Here is a 17,786-nt window from a genome sequence, read left to right as displayed (position 1 = left end):
TAAAGGAAACCATACCTGACCAGAAGGAACTTTGAACTTTCAAAGAGTTGAAAAATACAAATCTAGATTTAAAAAAATAGGTATAAAGACTCTGAAAACATGGATTTGGCACTTACAAGACCAGAGCCATCCAGAATGTCAACAGTCAATCCAAATGACAGGTGAAAATACCAGTTGCGAGCTGTTATCAAGCTGAATATACAGAAAGTGTATATTTATATATATATATAAAGTTCTTGATAAACAAAATTCTATGAAGAGTCTTGCATCAAATACCTTAGAGAAGTTTGGAGAGATAGATCAGTATGAAAAGATTAGAAATAGAATAATGGAGAGGTGAAGATAGGAAGTGTTTAGGTTTGTTTTAAATCTTGTGAACTATTACAATAAAAAATTCATAAGGGAGAAATGAGAAAAAACAGATTTCAGAAAGTTGATGGAGTTCCAATTTTAATGCATCAACACAGCTACTTCTTAAGTTATTGGAGCTTTATTTATTAAATTTTCTTTTTCTTTTAAAACAATTTTAGCATTTTTGTACTAAATGTATATTTTTTTTCAAGGGGCACTGCATGACTCATAGTGCAAATTAAGGAGGATATATTTAATTTACTGCAGTTTCAAAAAGTTTACGAACACAAAGTATTGATAAGAAAACTTTTTGAGTTTTCATCTTGTGTCATTCTTGGAAGAAGTTATTAACTTAACTTGGTATTATTATTCCTCTGAAAGTTATAAGTAAGAATGATAACTATTATGACTTCATGGCACTTCAAATAATATATCCCTTTTTTTGCTTGCTTATTACTTTACTGAGTTTTAGCATATAACTTCTTTACAAGTCCACATCTATATTTAAATTTTTGAAAAAAGTCAGGCTGATTCAATGATATCTGATAATGAAGCTAGATTTACCCATGATGAAATTTATAGACAATCTTATTTAAATATTTTAAGTATTTTTATACATTCCACTATGAACTTGAGCTTTTAAAAAGCTAGCTTTTTGGAGTTTTTTTCTCTGAATATAAAAATCTATCCATCCAAATTTGTAGAAATTGCAATGCACTAAAATATTACATTTACATAAGAGTGGTAAGGACTTGACATTTTTAGAGAATAAGTTCCTCAAATATTCTATTCGCATTTTATGTAGCCCAACATGTGCTTAACTAATATTCTATTGACAATTTCATGTCTTTGTCCAGAAACTACAATACTCTGGTATGATGTGTCCTCTTCTGGGACATAACAATGGTAGCAGGAATCTTCCATGTTTCAGCACAGAGGGATGAAAGTTAGATCTGAATAGAGAGAAAAAGATGAAGAAATGCTGTTGACTGTTCCAGGTATCAGTGATGTCAAAAATAGCTATGAAATTTGCTATAAAATTATTACATTCATTCTGTCTCTAAACAATGGTAACATTGTATATATTTAGTTCAAATTGCAAAGCCTTTTGCTAATGAGCAACAACATAAGTATCAACATATGACTTAAATTCTGGGTTTTTTTCTTTTATTTTTTTTAATTTCAGTTTTGGCTGGTAAATAACCTGGGGAAAAAAAAAGTAAAAACCCAAAAATTAATATAAAGAACAATATTAATGTTGTCAAATATGAATAATGTAGTCAATATAGCCTTCAGAAGTCAGAAAATATCAGAATACTTTCAGCATACCCTTAATTCAGTGACAGAATAAAATTAAATTACAAAAAAAGGAAGGAAGGAAGGAAGGAAGGAAGGAAGGAAGGAAGGAAGGAAGGAAGGAAGGAAGGAAGGAAGGAAGGAAGGAAGGAAGGAAGGGAAAGAAAGAAAGAAAAGAGCAAATGAAAAAATTCAAATAAGAAAGAAAATAATTGAATACAATAATACTTATTTTTATTTAATTACATGGAAGAAATATATAATATTGGATTTACTAAGAAAGTTTTTGTTCATGTTCAGTATTTGTCTCATGGCCTTCTTGCACACTGTTAGAAGAGCACCCGGCACACAGAATTATTAAATGGTATTTTTTATGGTGTATATCACTGCATTGTTTAAAAAATTTTAAAGCTTTATTTATTTTGTGGAAAATTGTATCATACTGTGGGGTATCATGATTCCAGTATTGAAAATGTGAAGGTACAATTGAGGTAAAAAATATTAATAGATTTAGTATATCTAATTTGAGTCTTTAAGAACCATATTTTTGAGGAGAATTACATACTTTTACATATCCAAGCCAAACTCTCAGTGACATAAGGTGTCTGGAAATGTTCACTCTTCAGTGAAACAATCTCATGATTTCAGGTAAGAACTCAGATATGGTGAAATCACAATCAAAATGTTTTGTTCTGTGACATCTTGGGGGAATTCTATCTGGAAGTGAATGTCAGTCTCCAGCTTTTAAACAAAACATTCAGACACAATGAAAGCCTGGATTTTGCCTTGATTTAATGTCAGAGAAGGTCAATCCTGTACAAGGCAGAAAGCAGGGATCTTGAGGAGAAAAATATGGCTTTAATAAAAGACTATGTCAGACTTCACAAGTACCAGTACTTGTACAGGAACTATGATTACACCTATAGCTTCATTTCCTAATTTTCTAACTATGAAATGAACAGTTAATTTTTTGGACCCTAAAAATATCCTTCTCATATAATTTTGTGGCATATAGTAATTTCTGTTGCAGACAGAGGACAGCACAGGTTCCTGTCTCTACAAAAGGAAATGTATTTAGGTATGCAACACTTTGGAGAAGAGGGAACTGGGGTGTGGGGAAAAACTCTTGAATAAGCATAAGTGGGAGATGCACAGATGGTAGAAGTTCCCAAATGTTCTATGATTCTCTCTGGGCATCTTCTGCTATATAAGTGTGATAACATTTGTTAGAAGGCATGATTAAGGCTTTGTAGGCTTCACAGATGGAATGTAATTTAGTGGAAAGACTTGAAAGAAAGAAGGTTCAGAAATGAAATGTATTCCATGAAAGGAAGGGGTCAGGTCCAGACAGGCAACATAGATACAATAACTAAACATTGTTCTGTAAACTTTTCTGTGAAATAAAAGACAGGAATAAGTTCCCTTCACCCAGAGATATCTCTGGTTTTCTCAAAAGAATATACAACGTAAAAAATATTAGCAGTTTAGAAAACTAATTTAAAGTCATATATTCAATTAAATAGTGTATTGGGTTACAGCAAAACTTCCACCCTTTCAACTTCCAGAAAGCCTCATGTCCACTATGCTGTACATGTCTGGTAGGAAAGAAAGCACCTTGATGAAATAGGTCAGTAAGCTTCAGAATGGAAATAAACTATTTTAGAATGGAAATAAACTATTTATTTGACTTCCGCTTGATGGAAATGGAAGAAAGTCATACCAGAAAATTTAATTGACCTACACCCCATTTCAGAGATTCCTGCATAACATATATATATATATATATATATATATACACACACATATATACATATATATATATACATATACACGCACACACATATATATATATGCTTGTATGTCTATATTTTAATATATTTTTACATATATGTATGGTCACTTGATTATAGCAAGAAAATATTTGACAAATAGCTGCTGTTGTAAAATTACATAGAACACAAGAATTGCCAATAGGACATCAGAAGTATTTATCAACAATACACAGAATATGGTCAATTTTCTCAGATTCAGCAATAGAAAGACTTGGAGTAAATAATTTATGTTGATTTTTTTTCCTTTTATATATACTTTAAAAGCAGAAATAGGTTTTAGAAAACAGTTTTTGTTTTAATAAAAAAACATTAGATGCCAACTAAATGAGTACAGAAGAATGTAAACATCATTCCTGCAGGAAATTTAAGGTCTGAGACAGAGAACAGCCAATGTAGTAGTGTTTTCTCTTTTCTCACTACACATGTGCTCTCATCATAATCATTCAAGGCTCCTGTCACTTTGAATTGCTAATTCAAAAAAATAAAAAGTACTCTGGGCCAAAGTGAGGATTAATCAATAACAAAATACTGTTTTAAAAATCACATTTTTCTGTCCATAAAGGGAAAAGAAAACTTCTAAATATACAGCTTGTGTCTTATAATTACAACAGAAATATTTCTTTTAATGAATCATCACTAAATCTGGGCAGAGACAAAAAATATTCCCATTCTGTGGCTGGTTTTTTGGACCTTGAGATACAATTTTGAAGAAAAGAACATACCTTTATAAAGCTGAGGGCATATTTCCATTTTAAAGAAGAATGTCGGAGAGCCAAACTCTCCTATTTGATGTACAAGTGGCCAAAATTTCACCTGCTGGTAGCCTCTTCTTGATAAGGTGTTTGGTTTTACTGGCTGGCTTTCTTCAGTGATTTGTTTCCCAGAGCTGTCTCTCCTCCATAAAAATATTTATGTGCCAATTTAAGGCATTCTAAAGTCAATCAGTTGCAAATGTAAGCTTGTATTATGGGGCTTTCCTCTACTTTAGTGTGGTTAATGACTATGTTCCCATGACTTTTAAAAGGACTGGTGCCTCAGCACATTTTCAAAATTATGCCATTTGAAGACATTTCCATTTATAATGCAGCTTAAATCTCATTTCCCTCAATATGTGCCCTCACTTAGTCTATTTTAAGGCTTCTCTGGAAAAAAAAAAATTATATCTCAGCTGCTGCTCCTGCTCTTAATGCCTTCCTAGTCTCAGTAAGAGCAGAAACCAACTGATGCCTCATTCTGATACTCGTGCAGGGACAATATGCAGACGCTGCACTCTCCTCCACTCCTGGCTGAAGAGCTCGGTCCTACCATTTCATATTATCTACACACACAGCTGCTGCTTTGTGTGTCTGCTAAAGCTTCACGCCTCTCTGTAGTCTCTGTGACTTCACAGTTTCCCTGTAGGAACTTAGAGTGACACTGGTAAAGACTGCCTTAATTGCAAGATACTGCAGATCCTAATTGGGAGAAAAAAAAGTGTCACCTGAAATAGCAGTACAGACACAGTCCTGGATGAGTGGAGGAAGGAAAAATAGAAGGGGTTATAAAGAAGGGGGGAAAAGAGGTGGAAGTTGTACTGTTTGATTGTGTCCTTAACGTGCTGAGTCAGCAGGAGCCAAGAGCTCTGCAGGGGCACACTTAGCCTTCACGTTTCTCCACAGAAACCCCATCTGGCCAGCTAAATTGCCAGCAATTGAGAAGCCATGCAGGAAGCTGCATCCAGCTATTCTCATTCAGTGTGAAGGTTACTGTGTGTGGAGGCAGTGGTAGGAAAAATAAGGAAAACTTTGCGAGACTATGCCTCTCACATACAGTAATGGAATGTATCAAATATGGATCAGATTTGGGCTGTTCACTGCTGTAGTTGTTCGACAGATAAAGAATGAGGCATTGCAAAGAGCTCTAGCTTCTATTTTAGAAAGACCCATAATCAGGCAAATTTTTGAAGAAAAATCATCCTAAAGAAAAATTATGAAGGAAATTGAATAACCGTATTTTACTATGGTATTTGTGTTTGAATTTCAAAATCAAAAGCTTTTAATTGTATTTTTCTATCAGGCTATCTGAAAGAAATTTCGTGGAGCCCTACTTGGCCTTTGCAAGGACATTTAAATTCAACCTCCATTTAAAAGGCCTAGAAAAATTAAATGCCTTCTCAGGGCCTGTTAACTTGCAACGTTCACTCACATGCAGGTACTTAATGAGATATAAGCCAGAGACAAATACCATCATTGCATAAAAGAATCCGGTTTGTTATATGGAGAATGCTCCAGAAGAATGCATCAGCCACTGCTTTATGTGCTGTAAAACAGCAACTGCACTTTATCCCTGCAGTTCAGTGTTTCCCAATGAGCAGGGTTGCTCTCTAGAGAGATGTGCCAGTATTAAAGGTAAAGTACAGAAGAGAGTGCAGTCCAATTAATGTATTAAGTGAGGCTCTGTGCCCAGAGTGGCATTGCCAGCTGTAGCAAACTGAAGGAAAGAAGATGGTCAAGTACAGCACTGTGAAAAAAAGAGAAATGGTGGGGGAGAAGACAGAACAATGTCCAGTAAAGCTTGGTACCGGTGATTTTTCTCTCTGCTCACAGTACAATAGGTTAAATGAGCCAGCATCCCTTGCCATATAGCTCATTTTCCTGATGCTAGTTGTAGCCTGGTGTTGGCACGTTGTGTTGTCCTGGAGAGCTGAGTTACATTTAGGTGACCAGGACTCTTGGTAGTGCATCACTGATGAGTTCTTCACACGGTGCAAGCAGTTTACAAGGGCATCAGTATTCAGCTTGCAGTACAGAATGAGTGATCATTCAGATTCAAAATTCTTGGTCCTCTGTGTTTTATGTGAAGTATTTTAGTTTCAGGAAGAGAACTTAAATTTTAATTTCAGATTAATTTTTTCTTTCACTGATTAAACCTAGTTTTCTATAAGTCTTGCAAAGCTTTGACAACTGGGCATGAAAAAGTTTCCCAGGAGCAAATTAACCAGTTGTTTATAAGAACACTTACCACCCCATGAGTTTTCTAAATCATCGGTTCCCAGCCAATAAATCTGGAGATATGTGTCACATCACCAGTGAAGCAGAGAGCAGAACAGAAACTAATAAACTTCCCTCAAGAACAACACAATATACTTCATTCTATTAATGAGCAGTTGAAGTTAGATATCAACTTTTTCTACCTTACATCTATTAAACTGGTACGTGGGGCAGATTTCTACTAGCCTCAGTTAATTTTAAAATTTTAAAAAGGTTTACATAAAGCTTTTTTTTTTTTTTTTTTCAGAAAGGCTAAAGAAATGGATTATTAACTAAATCTTTTCTAGCAATGTAGAAATACCAATGAATTTTAAGTCAAGTTACAGTGAGCACTGAAGAAAATGCTACAGCAGCTGACTTGCTGCTAAAACCAAGCAGCAAAAGTAAATTTATTAGGCTCCTTCTAGAAACTGTGCTCTCTTACAAATTAGATTTTAATACAGAAAGTATTTCTGTAATTTTTTTGCAAAAATCATACATTAAGAACATATGTTTATAAAAATACCCTCCCCCCATGGCTGCAGTAGTAATGTTACTATATTTCTGTCCAGAATTGGTAATAAATACAAATGGAGACATATTCATTCCGTGTGCTTTGCAAAACTATCTACCAAACAACATTCTTAATCCACTGGAGAATCACTGTCCCTTAAGTATTAAATTTGAATATTCTGCTTTATCTTTTTGCAATGTAGTAACTGTGAGACACTATTCATGTTTGAAACAGGGTTTCAAACCCCAGTGCAGCTTCAGGTTACCTTCTGAAGTCTTTAGGACATGTCAGAGTGCATTTTAACAGCCATAATGAGGTTTTCTGTTGTTGCATTCTGCCAGTCTAATACAGTGCTCTTATATTGCAAATATATCTTCCTAAAATCACATCTGTATCATTTCCTCACAAAATTTTCGGTGGCAAGATGGGGTCAATCCCATGACCTTTGAGCCCTAACCACAGAACAGAACCTTTTCTTTCTTTCCATGCTGTTGGGAGTTTGCTGGCTGTTCTGATGAGTCCTGGAGGGCTTCCCAGGGAAAGCTAATGCAGACTGACTTTTTTCCAAGCTTCAATTCCTCTTGCTCACCAAAGAGGAGTGGGAACAAGCTTGTTCTCCTGTGGACTTCAATTCTATTCCTCATCCATCAACAGACGGCAGTAGAAAACTCCCTCCTTTTCCGCCATAAGACCAAAGGCCTTACAAATGACTCTAATATTGTCAAAGGAAGAAAGAACATCCAAATCATTGCTATATAAGTCATATATACATATATAAAATGGTCTCTAATCTTTTCAGGGTAGGGTTAAATTCTTCTGAGGATTAATTTTATGCTGAGCCCAAATGACCAGAAGCAGCTACTACTTTGGGAACGACTGTCTTTCTTTTTACCTTCTGTTTTTAAAGGATTCTTTTATAGATGGACTTTATTTTTCTAGTTGAGAAAGAATATATTGAATATAGATTAGAGCAAAAAATTTACTTTCCCCACAGATAGATTTCTGTGATAAGAAATCTGTTCTCCTATCTTAGTAAAGACTTTTTCAAATGTTATCATTGCAGTGACAGAACAAGTAATTTAATCATTAAGTTTTTGAGACATGCCTTACTAGATTTTGTCATTTCATTAATTCCTCCCCCTTCAAATCAAGTAGATGGTATAATAAACTTAGTGAATTCTTTATATAGATTGAAACACTAGGATGCATGGAATATAGAGTAGTTTCTTATTTCATTTTTTAAAAGATGCTGATGTCTTGGCATTGCCAATTATTACAGCGTCCTGAGTGGGTCTCTGAGGGTGAGAGAGAGACGAGAATCTTGTTTCTAGATCAGAAGGCTGGATTTATTGATATATGATATATAACACATTACGACTATGCTAAAAAGAATAAAGAAAGAAGTTGCAGAGCTGCTGCTGAGCTAAGAATAGAAAGAAAAGAAAAATCTATAACAAAGTTGTGTCCAGGGACTCTGTCCCTAGCTTGCACTTTGTGATTGGCCCTTAATTATAAACATAGGAACATGAACCAATCACAGGTGCAATCCTATTTCATTTCACAGCAGCTGATAACAATTGTTTACACTCTCTTCTGAGGCCTCTGCCTTCCAGAAGACGCAGAAATCTGAAAGAAAGGATTTCTGTGAAAAAATGTCCGCGACAGCCAATCAAGGAAAAAGGATTACCATAAAAATTTCTTAGAGGCATGCTTTTCTGTAATGTATAATAGTGGGTGTCTGATATAGGAAAATGCATATTATGTAATTCTCTTTTAGCTTCAAGGCACATGAATAAGGCCTAGAGTTCCTGATTTCTATTCCCACCTCTTTCACTAACTTATCTTAATAATTCTTTGCAGTTCACAATTTTCCAGCATGCTTCTTATGGTGAAAGAAACTCATTTCAAAGGAAGGAAGAAAGGAAGACGAAATCTCTCTTTCAAGCATTGCTGGAAGGAGTGGCTTAATGTTCTAAAGATAATGGAAATGTCTGAATTTGCTGAGCCAATGATTTAAATTGAGGTAGGTTTGAGTGGGATCTTCTTTGAGATGTGAACACTGATTTTTCTTTAATCTAGTGAATTGAATTGAATTGAATTTGGGATCTTTTTAGAGTAAATTTTAAGCACTGACTGTGTGTTGGCTGTGTGAGGGTGCTGCTGAGCCCTAGTGCAGTTGGCAAAGCAAAGTGTGTGTCCTGGGAGCTGTGCAGAGCATTCTGCCTCCCCACACTTCTGCAGAAATGTTGGGGGAAAGCCAGCATTGTGTCGAGGCCATGAAGACTGAAACTTCATTTTTAAAACATTTTCACTTTTTGCATCCTCACCACTATTTTTCATTTAATTTTCTTTTTTTGTTTGTTTGTTTGTTTTCCTCCTCCCCCCACCCCGCACCCCAAGGAAACAGAAAATGTGCCATGGTAGAATAGTTTTCAGTCCTGTTATCAAAAAACTTATTGATTTGTACTCCTCCCCTCATCTGTTTTTACTGTCTAAGCATTGTAAAATTTTCATATAACTAGGGAAAGGAGATAAATAGTATGGTAAGTATTCAAATTATTTTACAAACCTTTTTGGCAGTATTTTAGTTTTATAACTAGTTTCAGGTTGTGGTCATTTTCATATGAAAAAGTGTTGAATAAAAATGAAAGTAACACTAATTCACTAATTTAAATAGTGTTGTTGAGCCTGATACTATCTTATTCCTATGAAAAATACAACTTGTACTGCAAAAATGAGGGTTTAGTTCAGGTATACCTATTTGAGTGGGGACATTGGTAACAAGTTTTTTATGTGCTAGCTAAAAGTAAATATAAAACAATAATAGAAGATATCATATAAGAGATAAGTACTCATACATAGAAATAGTTGCAGAATCTTAATTTAGTCTTATCATTATGTCTTTAACATATTATCATGTACCTTTATTTTCAGTGGACCCTGGATATTAAATTTATTTTTCCATGAATAAACTGTGTATTCAGACTCTGCACCCTTCAGCTTCCTATGCTGTGAATAGGAAAACAAGTTAGAGAATGAAAAACTCATCATGGACTCAATAGGGTTTACTTATGGAAGTGTTAGTATTTGGAAGATAGTAGCTTCCTTTGTAAATAACTGAGATATGTTTTAATAAAATATTATACCATGTTATATGTATGACACAGTGTGAAGTTTTTTTGTTCTGAGTGAAGAAAAGTTAAACAATCCACCAACAAGTGCATCTGCACTGGGAGCATGTTCTGGATGAATATTGAACTTCTACACCTTTAAATTTAGATAGTAGTTTTGAGGAACTGTCACAGACACCTTTTGTGGAAGAGCCTTTCTTTAGGATTTTTCCTTCTTCTGGGAAGCTGAGGCCCTAGAGAAAGAATGTAAACACTGGTTACCTGCTGCTGTGGAATATAACAGGTGCACCTGTGATTGGTCTTCTGTGAGTGTTTGGATTTACTGACCACTCACAGGAGAGTTGTTCTTGCTTTCTGCCTGGACACAGAACTTTGTTGATTGACTCCTATTCTATTCTTAGCTTAGCAGCTTCTGAACTTTTCTCTCTATTCCTATTAGCATAGTCTTAAAGTATTATATATCATAAAATAATAAATCCAGCCTTCTGATCATGGAGTCAAGACTCTCGTCTGTCTCTTCACCCCTGAAGACCCTTGCAAAGCCCTGTAACAAGGAGCTGCCAGTGTTTGTGCATAGCATGGAGCAGGCCAGAATGCAGCAAGCCCTCTGTTCTTCCTCTGTGAACCCTGCTGTATTTCTTCGTGGACAGGAGTGGATATTCTAAACATGAATGTACTCAGTGCCATAGAACAGCTAGCAGAAGGGTTTCTGCTCTGGACAAAGCAGCTCCCTAATGTACCTGTGTTGTTTCTGGGATGGCTGGGCATCTGCATTGCTGTGACCATCCATGCCCAAAGCTCTTGGGGTGCCTGAGGAAGGCTAAGGCCCTGTTTATTCCACAAGTGGTAATTTTATACAATTGTACCCAATGTGTGTGCTGTATGGCTGGCAGTATGATGTGACAACTGTTGAGCAGCAGAGGTCTGGCCCTGCAGAGGAGGGCTCTGTGTGTGACTGTGGTGGTGCAGATGTGCACACAGACCTGTTGCAGTCGTATTCACACTGCCTATAGGTTTACTTTGGAGTAAATTATCCCCACCTGAAGGTTGCCTGAGAGAAAATTAGCTGTGACAGTTCAAAAGAGAGCCCAGGAGCGAAGTGACATACAAGCAGTGTGAACTGTCAATGAACTGCAGAGTGGAGTGAAATGGAGTGCTAAGTTGTTTGACAGCATGCAAAGGTGACTTAGATCAATGTAGCTTGTCAACTGTATCTGTATGGCAGTGATGTCCTGAGGAGACATACCCTGAAACACCATCCTCGTATCTTGACTTAACTCTGCACAAAGACATGCATACCATAGTTAGTTTGGGGTTTTTTTTATGTGCCTTCTCATTTCTGAAGATATTTTGGTGTCAATGTCTTTCATGTGTCATGTATTTACTCAGCTTTTTATGTTCAAAAATACATTTCAATTTTCAATGCAACTCTGATATAACAGAAATTAAATGACAATTTAATTCTATTGTGAATTATTTTTCTAGAAGGTGGCCTTATTTTCAAAGGCCACACTTTCTGTGTAAAATAAATTTCAAAGTGACTATTTCCATCATCTTTACTGCATTTTTAACTTCCCAGTTAATTTTGTTCACAGTTTTTATCCCCAAAACCTACTTTTGTCTAGCTTTAACCAGATATTAGAAAATTGTATTTCCCTCTTTGCCTTCCTCTTAGTCAAAATTATGTAAGAGATTTTATTTCAGTAAAAGTACATTCATTAAGAGTGGTAAATTTTACCAGTATTCATCTTGAATTATATAATTCATAATTATCTTCTAAACAGAAATATTTTCCTCATTCATTTTGTAGAGATTAGATAGAAAATAAATAAACTAACTTTTGGGAACATTCAACTCTAAACCATAAACCTTTCTTTTTAAAGTTCTTTAACCATAAGAAATGGTATGCCTGTAACAAATTCAAAGAATTTCTGTGTTTTGAAAAGTCCTGTTATTTGAAACTCTACTTCCTTAAAATACTGTTGAAAAAAATATGGCCAGCAGTAGAATATGAATTTTCAAACACTGGAATAAAGTATTCATGGTCAGATTCATATTGGGCAATCAAAGCAAACTTTAAAGCTGAAATTAAGCTCCTACATTCAAAAGAACACTTCAGAATGTCTCTATTAGCATGAGTTCATAATGGAGAAACTTATTTTGGATTACCAAATATCTGTCACACTGTCTAAGATGGAGATAGAGGGTTTTGGCCAGGAGAGCAGGCAGGAAAGAACCCTACTACTGAACTTCCAGACTGCCCTCTTTTGAAATTTGTTTTTTTTAGTTCAGTGTATCTCCGGTATGAAATGATCTCAAAATTCTCACATATGCTAAATGTTTTGTCTGCTATGCTATGAAATTGCATGCTCTTGTTTAGGTCAGGAAATACCTGCACACGTGGCTGAATAGCCTTTATAGCAAGTATAGGCCTGAGATATAGGTTTTATTATCTCTTGCTTAGTTTAACCCTTTTCTGGATTTCCATGTAATTTGCTGTGTAAAACAAGACAACTAGCCACTGTTTAAAAAGGAAAAATTTGTTCTGCTCACTAGGCTGTCCCAAGAGAAAAGAATGCTCTGATTGAAAAAAGCACCCAACATCTCAAAAAAAGACTGCAAGCTCAAACTCAGTTGAACTAAGTGGGTTTTTTTGTTAGATAGCTTTAGAGAGATTTTTTTTTTTTTTGTGCAGCCTGTGTTTAACTTTTATTTTAAAGAGGTGTTAGGTATTTTTAAAAATTGTGATGTAGCAGTCATTTCCTTTTATGTACTGGGAGTCCTAAAACTCATACTCATGGTTGAATATGGTTTTGCAATACATTCTATTTTTGGTGACTTTTATGTAAAGAACTGCAGTCAAGAATGGAATTATAACACCCTTGTACTGGAACATGGAAACACTGCCATCTGGCATGTATGGGCTTCATCATTTTGCCAATTTTTTTCCTACAGCTTATTTTAGTATTTGGGAGAACCTTCTTTTACTTGGTGCTTTTGTCAGAGGGAAAAATGTGCAGAAAGGCATACAGTCTCTATCTGTGAGATCTGTAAGATCTCCTTTTCACAATCTACACTGTGCTGAATGATTTGGTAAAGATTCAAAATTGTCTGTGCAAACAAATTATTATATAAATATGAAATTTTTATGAAACTGCTGAATATTTTGTCACCTGCACGATTTAATAAATTTCTCAGTAGATATTTTTCCACTGAATTTTTTAAATGAAAAAAACCACCTTGTTGTCTCTCAGTGTATTTACTCAGTTTCTGTACAATTGTGTTTTTAAAGGAAACACAAACAGGAAGCAATTCAGGGATCAAGAAGAATCAGACTATATTGGAATTGGATTTGGACAGATAGTTAAGTTATTCTTTCTCCTCCAAGAGTCCTACTTTTTTTTCCTTCCTTTTTTTATGGAGTGAAAATTTAAAATGCAATTTATGTTTCTCTTTTGTGGAAAAAAACCCACTCTGGAGTAATTTTAAATCTAGCTATTCTATTTACATTTATTAGAGGAATTGTTATTTTTTTCTATTAATTTAGTGCTAGTTAGGGCCACAACTCAGTAAAAGGAAACAAGAATTCCTCCTATTCAAGCACTCCAGGGATATTTGTGTGGTTCTAGGAAGGCTTAATCAGCTCTGCTCCACCCTGGAATTGTGAGGGTTATTACTTACAACTACCACAAACAAATTCAAGTCTTATTTCTCACTCATACTTTGATTCACCAGCTCCAGGCAGATGATAATCCCTTTCAACTTATATCTTTGCCTTCTAGAATGAGAAGGAGTTAAAGAATGTGCTACATCCACTTAATTTTGTGTATTCTTTTGTTCTTTTAAGTCCTCCTTATTGCAATGCATAGGCATCTCACAGGACTAAAAATCCTCACTCTTACATAGGGCCTCTTTTAAAAATCTCTAAGTAGCTCTCAAAAGTAAGAAAGGCAAGGTTAGGTGAGGTCAGGAACACTTCAGAACAGGTATGGAAAAATGTACCTCTGAACTGTTTTTCACAAATTAGCTCCAGTCCACATTTTAGTATGTTTTAATACTTCATACTTTGTGACTCTGGTCACATGAGCTATAATTTTCCTTCTACTCTGAAGCTGTGTTAGGATTGGCCATATTCTCTGTATGTGACATGCAGAGAACGGCGACACAGAGGTATAACCAGGGAATATTTCCCTCTACCATTCCCTAGACAGGGAACAGGTATCTGCTTCTTACTGGTAATAAAACAATGGAACCTTGAAAAGCAAATTGTGGGTAAGAATGCAGAAGAAGTCCAAAAAAGTAAATCTGGTGTGTGAGAGCTCCTCTGTATTATATCTGCATTCTCTGTGTACTTAACTTCCTTTACCCCTTATAGGTGTGAGGAGTTTGGAAGGCTGCCTTCATTTTGTCATACACCAGTAGATAGCAAACTAAATCTAAGAATTAGCCATAAAATAGATTAAAGTCCAAAGAGTCCTTGCAGGGAACAGCAGTCAGGCAAATTGAAAACTAGTCCGTTCTGCTGGTATCCTGTGGGTCAAGGATTGGAAGAGAAATTATAGCGCCTCATTATAGAAAATCAGTACTTTTGGAGACCCAGAAAGGAGTTTTAAAAAGATGAGAAGCTAGAGCTGATAAGATTTTTTGGAACACAAAAGTAACTGACAATCATTCATTTTGCTTTCAGTATGGTGCAACACTGGTAATTTTAGCAACATCTGATGATGTCTGTAGTTAGGAATTTCTAAATATTTTCATTATGAGCAACATTTGTCAGACATGAAGGCTTTTGCTATTTCAAGCTGTGTAAGTATGTATTTTTTAAAGCTGTAATACTACCATCAGTACTTAACTTCTTGGTCACCCCACAAAATTCATGAAGTTGTTCAGGTCTGAATTGGAAATTTGCGATGTTGCTGAAATACCCACTGAATCATGAATCATCACTGAAAAAATTTAGGTTTCTGGGGAAGACAGGAAGAAAATATTTTTTAGCACCAGAATAGAGCATGCAATTTTTTTCATTTATTCTCTACTGAAGATTATTTGTTCTGTGTATACTACTGCTGAAATAATATCAGCATCAATTTTATAACCCTGTAATAGATCACCAACTGGTCAGTCTTAATGCTTTTGAGAAAAAACAGCTCAGCAAGTCTGGCAAGTTATTTAAAGTACATGTCACCAGAGACTTTATAAGGATATGTGAAATTGCCATTTTCTGATACCAATGGCAGCAGGTAAATCTCTTGAGGTTTTTTGAAAGAGTTGTCAAAAATGTATTCCCTCAAACAGTAAACAAAAACTTTCACAGAAATTCCATAGGTGAATTATATAAGAACAGCATTTTTGTTGTAGTTTACACTGTATGTGAGACATCTGTACATGTCCAAGGATAGCAGCAGTAATTGTATTAGTATTAAAACATAAAAATTGCCTATTGAGTAAATCACACATTTAATACTGCCTTTGCTTCTAGTCCTGTGCCACCATTCCCTCCTTTTTTTCTCTTTCTCCTTGTCCTTCTCCCTTCTCCTCCTTTCCTTCTCCTGTCATCTTGATCATTTATACTAACAGAACCGTAAAAGTTACAACGTGCTTCAACAAATTATTGTGACATTTATTTTCCTTCTTTTTTTAATGTTTCATAATTGCTCTTACTAAATCAATAACCTTAAGCCTAAAGAGGTAATTATAATATCTAGAACCACTGTATAAATTAATCAGGACTAACAATAAGGCTTTGATTAGATGTAAGGGTTTCTGTACCAAAGTTCTGTTTTCATTTTTCAAAATACCATTTTCCATGTACTTTTGTGTTTCCTTGTATTCAAGACACATACTGCACTTTGCAATCAAGGGAATAAAGCAAAATCAAAGAAATGCCCACCTTAGTGTTAAAAAATGCTGCACATATCATCCACTGCATTTCTGATTGACAGTTCTTGAAACTAAGATTGACAACATGTAGGATGTAATGAGTGGGAAGACGACTGGAGTGTTCAGCTTATAAAAGAGAGGTCTGCCTTCACAATAGCACTAGAAGTTGCTACAGTCATCTGTTACTGCATTTGAAGAAGCATATGATAAACAGTGTCTAAAAAATCCCAAAATGATGTAAATGCCTACTTTTTAAAATTATGGATTATATTTATGGATCTGCACATTCACCATATTGTTTTCTCAGGGCAGTGCTGTACTAATGATATTTTTCTTAAGATGTTAATAGGCAAAGAACAGAGGGAAGACAGATAGTAATTGGCAGTGGATGGACTGGAGTAACTTGAGACTGCGCCCTCAGCATTAGGCAAAAAACAGTCAACGAACAAGAGTTTCTGAGGTCAAGAAAAAAGCTCATTTTCACATAGGTTAGAGATAGCCAGTCTTGCACAGCTTTACCTGATCCACACTACACAGTGCTCAATTTTTGTCTTTTAGCCAAACCTTGAAGGTCCTGAGAGATCATCTTTAATTCACATGTCATGTGGCAGGGGGATTTCCCCCATCTCCACCCAGATTAAAATTTCAGAACTAATGTGAAAACTATCTTAAAACTCCCTGGAGTATCAATTTATTTGAAGAAACGCAGAGGACCCTGTTATTGGAAGTTTTGTGATGTGATGTGAATTTGTGATGAGCAACTGTGTGACAAGTCTGTGAGGACCATATTTGAGGACTGGGCAAAATACATGGAGGAAAAACTGGTGGAAATCTGATCAAGTTTTATCTGCATACACTTTTGAGCTTTGCTCATGAAGAAAGCTGTCTCCCCTGTGCAGGTCTTGTCTTAAAAGGAGGTATTTGGACCAATCTAAAGCATAACTAGGGAAAGAATTATCAAATAAAGAGGTGTAGATGTACCAAAGTCTAGTGCTTAAACAGCATTTCTCTTTCATTTGTTGGGACAGATGGAGCTGTAGATACCAGGAGTCAGGAGAGGCTTCTTTGCCCATAGTGCATGGAGTAAATTAATATTGACTCATAGGCTAACAGTGATAATCCACAGGCCTAAAAGAAGCAAGTCCTATTATGACTCAAAGCCACAGAGCTCCGTGTTCTCACACTTCTATCCCACTCTCTTTTTCAGGTAGAGGAATATGCCAGCATGCATGAGTCCGATAATGAGAGTGGATTATTTTTAAGGACTCCTAGGGATTGAGAGTTCTGTATGATTTGTAGTCAGTTTTGTAGTTCCACACGCAAAGAGGGCAAACCAATGGTTCTGGAGAAGCTCCTTGCTTCCATACGTGCAAGCAGTTCCATAGGCAGCAAATGTAGGCAGCACGAATGCTGAACAGCCTCATGATTCCTGGTGTGGGCACAAAGCCAGGATCACAATCTGGCTCTTCAAGACTTGACACATTCTCAGAACACTGTAATACAGTATTGTTATTTATAGAATTTTGGACCTGTTTGAACTTTCCTACTTTCATATCAGAGGATGAAACCTGAAGATATAGTCTAAAATCTATAAGACATGGTGTATCTTTCTGCAAACTCTGATAATAATTAGAGAGTAAAAATTACTCTAGACCTTTCAGATTCCTGTGCCATAGTAATGTAATTTTATCCTATGTATTTTGCTGGTTCTCAGTAATAAAAGAAACTCATTTGATTATTATCTCAGGATTTCTTTTCTATTTATTTTTATTAT

Source organism: Melospiza georgiana, chromosome 5 (assembly GCF_028018845.1).
Source record: "Melospiza georgiana isolate bMelGeo1 chromosome 5, bMelGeo1.pri, whole genome shotgun sequence".
Classification (NCBI taxonomy): Eukaryota; Metazoa; Chordata; class Aves; order Passeriformes; family Passerellidae; genus Melospiza; species Melospiza georgiana.
The sequence above is the reverse complement of the archived record's forward strand: the minus strand, read 5'-3'. Positions refer to the sequence as shown.